Source organism: Oryx dammah, unplaced genomic scaffold (genome assembly GCF_014754425.2).
Source record: "Oryx dammah isolate SB20612 unplaced genomic scaffold, SCBI_Odam_1.1 HiC_scaffold_2, whole genome shotgun sequence".
In the NCBI taxonomy this organism is placed as follows: Eukaryota; Metazoa; Chordata; class Mammalia; order Artiodactyla; family Bovidae; genus Oryx; species Oryx dammah.
In genome coordinates, this window is record NW_024070186.1 from 116,394,140 (window position 1) to 116,403,962 (window position 9,823).

Genomic DNA, 9,823 nt, shown 5'->3' on the forward strand with positions numbered 1-9,823 from the left:
ACAACAATCTACAGGGCAAGTTGCCAAACACCATAATTCAGCGACTATACAGTGCGCAGGAATGGGGAGAGATGACCTTTACCTTAACTTATTTACTGCAGCTAAGACTTTGTTTGGGGAACTTCCTTATGAACTTAGAATCCGTTTTGTCCCTGGGTCTGTTCCTTTTGAGGAATCAGAGAAACATCCTTGTGTGCAAGAAATGTCCATCTTAGGATTCTTGACTGAACATCTCGTTTGCAAGAATGTTCAGCCCTGGTTGAGAGTCTTGTTTGCAAGCACTTCTCAACCTTCCTTATACCTTGTTCCCTACACATGGCAGCATGGATCTCCCTGTGTTAAGCACCCTGCCTATGTTGCTTCTTATGTGTGGGTGTGTGTGTGCTCAGTTGTGTCTGACTCTTTGCAATCCTATGGACTGTCACCCATCAGCCTCCTCTGTACATAGGATTTCCCAGGCAAGAGTACTGGAATGGGTTGCCATTTCTCTCTGCAGGGGATCTTAATGACCCAGGGATGGAAATTGCATCTTCCACTTGGCAGGCAGATTCTTTACCACTGAGTTACCTAAGCCTGTAATTACAGCAGGGTTTTCTTATAGGAGAATAATATGGAAAAATAAATTGCTTTGCTTACAAAGAAAAGATGACTCTCACTATCCTCCTGAGAGAGGAAAATAATTATAATCTTCTCAGTATAAACATATTATCTCCTCTAACAGAGAGGACACAAAAAATTACTTTGCTAACAAATGTCTGTCTAGTCTAGGGTATGGATTTTACAGTAGTCATGTATGGATGTGAGAGTTGGACTATAAAGAAAGCTGAGAGCCAAAGAATTGATGCTTTTGAGCTATGTTGTTGGAGAAGACTCTTGACAGTCCCTTGGATACCATGAAGATCAAATCAGTCATTCCTAAAGGAAATCAGTCCTAAATATTCATTGGGAGGACTGATGCTGAAGCTGAAGCTCTAATACTTTGGCCACCTGATGCAAAGAACTGACTCATTTGTAAAGACCCTGATGCTGGGAAAGATTAAAGGTAGGAAGAGAAGGGGATGACAGAGGGTGAGATAGTTGGATGGCATCACTGACTCTATGGACATGAGTTTGAGCAGGTTCTAGAAGTTAATGAAGGACAGGGAGGCCTGTTGTGCTATAGTCCATGGGGTAGCAAAGAGGCAGACAGGACTGAGCCACTGAGCTGAACTGAACAAAAATGAAATGATCCTGGGTCTTAATCCTTTGAAATTTAAATAAATCTCTCCAGAAAGAAGATAAGGTAAATGTCTACATTTTACAACCCAGGGTTTCATCCCTTTGGAATATAAATGCATAGGAAGATAACTTTCTAAATTGCCCTGGAGGTCTACAGGCTGTTCAGTCACCCTTTCTGTTAATCTAGGTCACTACCCTGGAATGCAACTATTTAGTTGTTGGGAGCATAAAGGAAAGTTTATTGTCCTTTGGATGGTATAATAAGGAGGCAAATGACATCGAATCTGATACTCAAGCCATGTAAAAAGCAAATGTTTTTGAGGGTAGTTAAACCAAATATTCTCTGTCTTTGTAGCATATCAATCTCCATGTCTCAGGAGGCCAGGGCTTTGCAGAAACACCGAGAAATCCAGGACAGATTTATCTTCCCACGTTAAGCACTTTTTATGTTTTGTGTAATAGCCCTATTTGTATTGATCTGTGAATTCATGAGCATGTAAAAAGCATAAAATGTCTCAAGTCAAACATAATCTCTCATGACTTTTCAAGAATTGGCTTGATAGAATATTTGCATTGAGAAAGGTTGCAATGAGTTATTTAGACACAGCTTTATTCAGTCCAGATTGTTTTCTATCAGCAATGATGGGAAGATATCATACTAATTTCTCAATAGCTATAATCTATCGTAGCAATTTACTTCTCACATTATTTTGAAGATTGCTTTTAAGATTTTTGTTTATTAAGTAATTTTTAAGTGAAGTTGCTCAGTCGTGTCCGACTCTTTGCAACCCCATGGACTGTAGCCTACCAGGCCCCTCCCTCCATGGGATTCTCCAGGCAAGAGTACTGGAGTGGGTTGCCATTTCCTTCTCCAGGGGATCTTCCCAACCTAGGGATCAAACCCAGGTCCCCTGCATTTCAAGCAGGCAGACACTTTAACCTCTGAGCCACCAGATTTTTGTTTATTATAACAAGTTAATCATTCAGGTTGATTGCTAAGAATGAGATATTATCTTTTAGAAGGAATGAAGGGAGAAAAGTAGGAAGGAAGGAAAGAAAGGAGAAAAACTGCCTGGCAGCTTACAGCTGACAGCTAAAAGTAAGAGCTAGGCTATAATATTCTCAAAGAAACATAAACAGTCTTCACAGAATATCAAGAATAATCAAATAAAGGCCCTAATTATTTCAGGTTTTACTTCCCATAAAGACAATTTTCAAAATGTCAATATTAAAGCTAAAATTATCAATAACATTGATCAAAAAGGTTTTAAAAGATGAAACTATTACAAGTTGATGATAAATAATTAAATTGTTCAGAATCTTTTAAACATGAATCATCTATCCTCATTTCTGTTAACCACAATAAGACAAAAATATATTTTAAAATATGGTCTTCCCTGGTAACTCAGGTCATAAAGAATCTGCCTGCAATGTGGGAGACCTGGGTTGATCCCTGGATCTGGAAGATGCCCTGGAGAAGAGAATGGCTACCCACTCCAATCTACATACATATATCTCATATGGTTCATAAATCTTATGTGTACACATCATTATAATTTTACAAAGTGGACATAATTGTATAACCTCTACTCTGATCATGTTATAGATGATCAACACCTTGGAAGCCTCGTTTATGCCACATCTCAGTCTATCTATCCCTCAACCCCCATCAAATGTGGCCACTATTCTTATGCATATTAGCTTTTATGGAAGTAAATACACAATTGTTGACTATTTAGCTACATATATACCATAAGCACGTGGAGAACAACTCTCTGATTAAACAGAACCAAGCCACTAGGTTGGCCAAAAAGTTTGTTAAAATTTTTCCAAAACATCACATGGGAAAAAAAAAAAAAAAAGGCCAAACCAATACATAAATATAAGAGTCCTGTACTCTCAAAAAAGAACCAACGACTGTAACCAACCCTTGTCACTTTTTAGTTCTTTCAGCAAAAATGAATATTTCTAGATATAACTCTTATTCATGGTTTTCTTTTATTGCTAATAAAAGTAAAGTTATCCCAAAACAAATACTGTGTGATATCACTTATATATGGAGCCAAAAAGATGCACAAACACAGCAAAATGAAAACAGACTCAGAGGTATAGAGGACAAACTGGAGTTTCCTAAAGGAGAAAGGGATGAGTGAAATAAGTACAAGGAAACCAGTAGGTCCAAACCTTCGGTTGTAATTACTCACAGTAATGTAATATATAGCATAAAAAAATATGATCAATAACATAATTAATAACTTTTCGGGAAAACTGATGATTACTAGACTTATCATGGTGAACCATATCAAAATATATGCAAATGTCAAATCACTATGTCATACACCTGAAACTAACATAACTTTGTATATCAACTATGTATTGGGTTGGCCAAACAGTTCATTCAGGTTTTTCTGTGACACAGTACAGAATTTTTTGATCAACCTAATCTATATGACATGAGGGAATAAAAAAAGTAAATTTATCCATCTCCTTCTGTTGGTGGCATTTAGAATGCAATATTCTGATCTAACTCTGTGCAGGTGACTATTTTGTCCTTAAAAACCACTATTATTTTTGTTTCGTTTTTTTTTTTTAATTTAAATTTTATTTTTTTACTTTACAATACTGTATTGCTTTTGCCATACATTGACATGAATCCACCACAGGTGTACATGAGTTCCCAACCCTGAACCCCCCTCCTACCACCATCCCCATATCATCTCTCTGGGTCATCCCAGTGCACCAGCCCTAAGCATCCTGTATCCTGTATCGAACATAGACTAGCGATTTTTTTCCTACATGATAGTATACATGTTTCAATGCCATTCTCCCAAATCATCCCACCCTCTCCCTCTCCCTCAGAGTCCAAAAGTCTGTTCTATACATCTGTGTCTCTTTTGCTGTCTCGCATATAGGGTTATCATTACCATCTTTCTAAATTCTATATATATGTGTTAGTATAATGTATTGGTATTTTTTTTTTTTCTGGCTTACTTCACTCTGTATAATCGGCTCCAGTTTCATCCACCTCATTAGAACTGATTCAAATGTATTCTTTTTAATAGCTGAGTAATACTCCATAGTGTATATGTACCACAACTTTCTTATCCATTCATCTGCTGATGGACATCTAGGTTGCTTCCATGTCCTGGCTATTATAAACAGTGCTGCGATGAACACTGGGGTACATGTGTCTCTTTCAATTCTGGTTTCCTCAGTGTGTATGCCCAACAGTGGGATTGCTGGGTCATAAGGCAGTTCTATTTGTAGTTTTTTAAGGAATCTCCACACTGTTATCCACAGTGGCTGTACTAATTTGCATTCCCACCAACAGTGTAAGAGGGTTCCCTTCTCTCCACACCCTCTCCAGCATTTATTGCTTGCAGACTTTTGGATCACAGCCATTCTGACTGCTGTGAAATGGTATCTCATTGTGGTCTTGATTTGCATTTCTCTGATAATGAGTGATGTTGAGCATCTTTTCATGTGTTTGTTAGCCATCCGTATGTCTTCTTTGGAGAAATGTCTATTTAGTTATTTGGCCCATTTTTTGATTGGGTCATTTATTTTTCTGGAATTGAGCTGCAGGAGTTGCTTGTATATTTTTGAGATTAGTTGTTTGTCAGTTGCTTCATTTGCTATTATTTTCTTCCATTCCGAAGGCTGTCTTTTCACCTTGCTTATAGTTTCCTTTGTTGTGCAGAAGCTTTTAATTTTAATTAGATCCCATTTGTTTGTTTTTGCTTTTATTTCCAGTATTCTGGGAGGTGGATCATAGAGGATCCTGGTGTGATTTATGTAAGAGAGTGTTTTGCCTATGTTCTAGTATAGGAGTTTTATAGTTTCTGGTCTTACATTTAGATCTTTAATCCATTTTGAGTTTATTTTTGTGAATGGTGTTAGAAAGTGTTCTAGTTTCATTCTTTTACAAGTGGTTGACCAGTTTTGCCAGCACCACTTGTTAAAGAGATTTTCTTTACTCCATTGTATATTCTTGCCTCCTTTGTTGAAGATAAGGTGTCCATAGGTGTGTGGATTTATCTCTGGGCTTTCTATTTTGTTCCATTGATCTATATTTCTGTCTTTGTGCCAGTACCATACTGTCTTGATGACTGTGGCTTTGTAGTAGAGCCTGAAGTCAGGCAGGTTGATTCCTCCAGTTCCATTCTTCATTCTCAAGATTGTTTGGCTATTTGAGGTTTTTTGTATTTCCACACAAATTGTGAAATTCTTTGTTTTAGCTCTGTGAAAAATACCACTTGTAGCTTGATAGGGATGGCATTGAATCTGTAGATTGCTTTGGGTAGTATACTCATTTTCACTATATTGATTCTTCCAATCCATGAACATGGTATATTTCTCCATCTATTAGTGCCCTCTTTGATTTCTTTCATCAGTGCTTTATAGTTTTCTATATATAGGTCTTTAGTTTCTTTAGGTAGATATATTCCCAAGTATTTTATTCTTTTCATTGCAATGGTGAATGGAATTGTTTCCTTAATTTCTTTTTCTGCTTTCTCATTATTAGTGTATAGGAATGTGAGGGATTTCTGTGTGTTGATTTTATATCCCACAACTTTACTCTATTCATTGATTAGTGCTAGTAATTTTCTGGTGGAGTCTTAAGGGTTTTCTATGTAGAGGATCATGTCATCTGCAAAGAGTGAAAGTTTTACTTCTTCTTTTCCAATTTGGATTCATTTTATTTCTTTTTCTGCTCTGATTGCTGTGGCCAAGACTTCCAGAACTATGTTGAACAGTAGCAGTGAAAGTGGGCACGCTTGTCTTATTTCTGATTTTAGGGGAAATGCTTTCAATTTTTCACCATTGAGGATAATGTTTGCTGTGGGTTTGTCATATATACCTTTTATTATGTTGAGGTATGCTCCTTCTGCTTTCTGGAGAGTTTTATATCATAAATGGATGTTGAATTTTGTCAAAGGCTTTCTCTGCATCTATTGAGATAATCACACTATTATTGTTTAGTTAAAACAAGTTTCTTGTAATTCTGAAAATGTCTTTTTTAATTTACTAGATGGCTTAAAGGGATTACACCTAGTGAAAGTTCTGTAACTGTTTTATATGTGTATGTTACTTTATTTGTCAGCTTAGCTTGTGAAAAAATGTTTGACATTTAACTTTGTCCATTCAAATAGTTACAGCTACTTAAGGAAAATTTTGAGTATAAACTCTGAATTGATCCCGAAGGTCAGTTGATCTGGAATGTGTTAAATCAAAAAGTAGATTCCATTTACAACATTTAAAAATCCTTAACAAAATATCAAAACAGCTGATTCCAGAAATAGAGTATTATATAGAAAATACTTTTATTTCATATTTGAATTTAATTTCTATTTAACACATTTACTTTGTTTCTTATCATATATGTTTTTCTTTTGTGTATTAATATATAGGACTGATTAGCAAAATGAGAAAAATTAAAACATCCAATTTTTTTAACTATCTCTGATATTTTCATCTTGGATGTATTTCTTTATTTGACAAATTTATTATATATAATGTGACTACTATGTTCTTGGCCTTTATGACAGAGGTTGTTGATCTTATAGTAAAAACTATTTCCTGTAAATATAAGAATTTGGACTCCAAGAAATAATAATATGTAAATATAAGTGGTATTTATACATAGTAACAGAAAATTGCAAGTTTCTATGAAAAACTATGATATTGAAACTTATCCTCTTTGTTTACTATATAGTTTTATTAAATGTTAAAATAAATATTAAGCTATGATTCTAAACCTATATGAAAGACTTATGAAAAAAGAATCAAAGTAAATAAGGAGGGGCAATGAAATACAAAATAAAAACTTTAGACTAACAGACATATTTTCTATATTCTAATTTTAAGGTTAACACTTGCTGGCCAGGATAATCTGAAGAAGTTATTTAATGCTCTGAGATCTAATTTCCAAATTTGTAAAATGGAGATTGATGAAAGTTGTGAATTATCAAGTAAAATAATGTATCTATAACTACTCTGTATATGATGTCATTAAACAAATATGTTAAAAGTTTGTTTTCAGAAGTGCAATGTTCATATTATAACTATCATGAGCTTCATTCACTTAAAAAAAGATTCTTCCTCTTCTAGTACATCATTCATTTTCACATATAGTACTTTGGGTTTTCCTCCCTGATTGCAAACTAAAATATCACTGATATCAGTATTAGTTGTACACTTTTATTCTCATACATGAAAGTTATTTTCAATTTCCATTTTGATTCAAATATTCTCAAAACTGATAATGTACAAAGCCCAGTGATATTATTACTGGTGACAGTGTATTGTCAGATAAATGACATGTCAGTTTTCATTTATATTTCTGAATGCCTGGCAAAGACTGACAGCTGCACAGAGCTTATAATTTGGTGTCACATTATCTCATGAATGGAGCAATTTCCATAGGAAAATACATTTGAAATTAAACATTGAACATTCAGATAATGCTTTTACTGATTTAAAGAGAGACTAAGTGTTACAGAGATATGGTTCATAGTTCTGACAGTGTGTTTAAATAAACAGGGAATGTCAACTTAAAACAATTCAGAGAGATGGTAAGCACTCCATTTTCCTGTGTTAAAGTATTAGATACAGAAATATCTTTGAACAACACAGCAGTTATTAAAGAACATTAATCTGGAAAACCAAAGACATTTCTTCAGGCTAATTTTCTGGGAATGATTTTATACACCTCCTATTAGAACTAGACTGCCAAGGTTGCTAAAGACTCTGCTAAAAACTGGAAGTTCCAAAAAAGCAATACATCACCTAAGCTCACCGGGACCATGGAACTTGCCACTGTTAGGAAATTACCAAATTAGGATGATGAGTGCTGGGTCAGAAGACTACTGCAAAACTGTTGCATAATAGCTGATTTTTATATTGTGGCAGTTGGGTATAAAAGGTAAACAACTAAAGAAATGGACACAATGTGTCCTGCTTCTCTTAGCACACAATGCATATCAAAATTAACATATTGTATAGAGAGTTTTGATAGTAGGGATCTAAATTGCATGTGAATTCCAGGTAGTAAGGAAATTTAGAAACTAAGATGTATAGCTTTTTTTTTATATATTGTATCAGTTCAGTTCAGCCGCTCAGTCTGTCCAACTCTTTGTGACCCCATGGTCTGCAGCATGACAGGCTTCCCTGTCTATCACCAACTCCAGGAGCCTGTTCAAACTCATGTCCATTGAGTCGGTGATGCCATCCAAACATCTCATCCTCTCTCATTCCCTTCTCCTGCCTTCAATTTTTCCCATCATCAGGGTCTTTTCAAATGTCAGTTCTTCGCATCAGGTGGCCAAAGTACTGAAGTTTCAGCTTCAGCATCAGTCCTTCCAATGAATATTCAGGACTGATTTCCTTTAGCATGGACTGGTTGGATCTCCTTGCTGTCCAAGGGACTCTCAAGACTCTTCTCCAACACCACAGTTCAAAAGCATCAATTTTTCAGTGCTCAGCTTTCTTTATAATCCAAATCTCACATCCATACATGATTACTGGAAAAACCATAGCTTTGACTAGGCAGTTCTTTGTTGGCAAAGTAATGTTTGGGCTTTTTAATATGCTGTCTAGGTTCATCATAGCTTTTCTCCGAAGGAGCAAGTGTCTTTTAATTTTATGGCTGCAGTCACCATCTCCAGTGATTTTGGAGCCCAAAAATAATGATGTCTGTCACTGTTTCCATTATTTCCAGAGCTATTTGCCATGAAGTGATTGGACATGATGCCATAATCTTATTTTTCTGAATGTTGAGTTTTAAGTCAGCTTTTTTACTCTCTTCTTTCACTTTCATCAAGAGGCCATTTAATTAGTTCTTCTTCACTTTCTGCCATAAGGGTGGTGTCATTTGCATATCTGAGGTTATTGATATTTCTCCTGGGAATCTTCATTCCAGCTTGTGCTTCATCCAGCCCAGCATTTTGCATGATTTACTCTGCGTAAGTGAAATAAGCAAGGTGATGATAGACAGTCTTGATATACTCCTTTCCTAATTTGGAACCAGTCTGTTGTTCCATGTCCACTTCTTGACCTGCTTCCTGACCTGCATACAGATTTCTTAGGAGGCAGGTCAGGTATTCTGTTATTCCCATTTCTTGAAGAATTTTCCACAATTTGTTGTGCTCCACACAGTCAAAGTCTTTAGCATAGTCAATAAAGGAGTAGCTGTCTTTCTGGAACGCTCTTGCCAACGATGTTGGCAATTTGATCTCTGGTTCCTCTGCCTTTTCTAAATACAGCTTGAACATCTGGAAGTTCACAGTTCAGGTACTGTTGAAACCTACCTTGGAGAAATTGTGAGCATTACTTCGCTAGCATGTGAGATAAGTGTATCATATATATATATATATATATATATATATATATATATATACACATATATATGATAAAAAAGAGTTTGGAAAAGCTACTTGAGCAATCCAGTCCAATTATAGTACCTATTACTACTTTTTTGATGAGATGGTAAATGGATTTATTTCCTTAATTTCAATTTATGATATTTCATTGTTAGTATAAAGTACTATAGCTAAATTATGTATATTAATTTTGTACTCAGCTAGTTTGCCAAATTCATCAATGA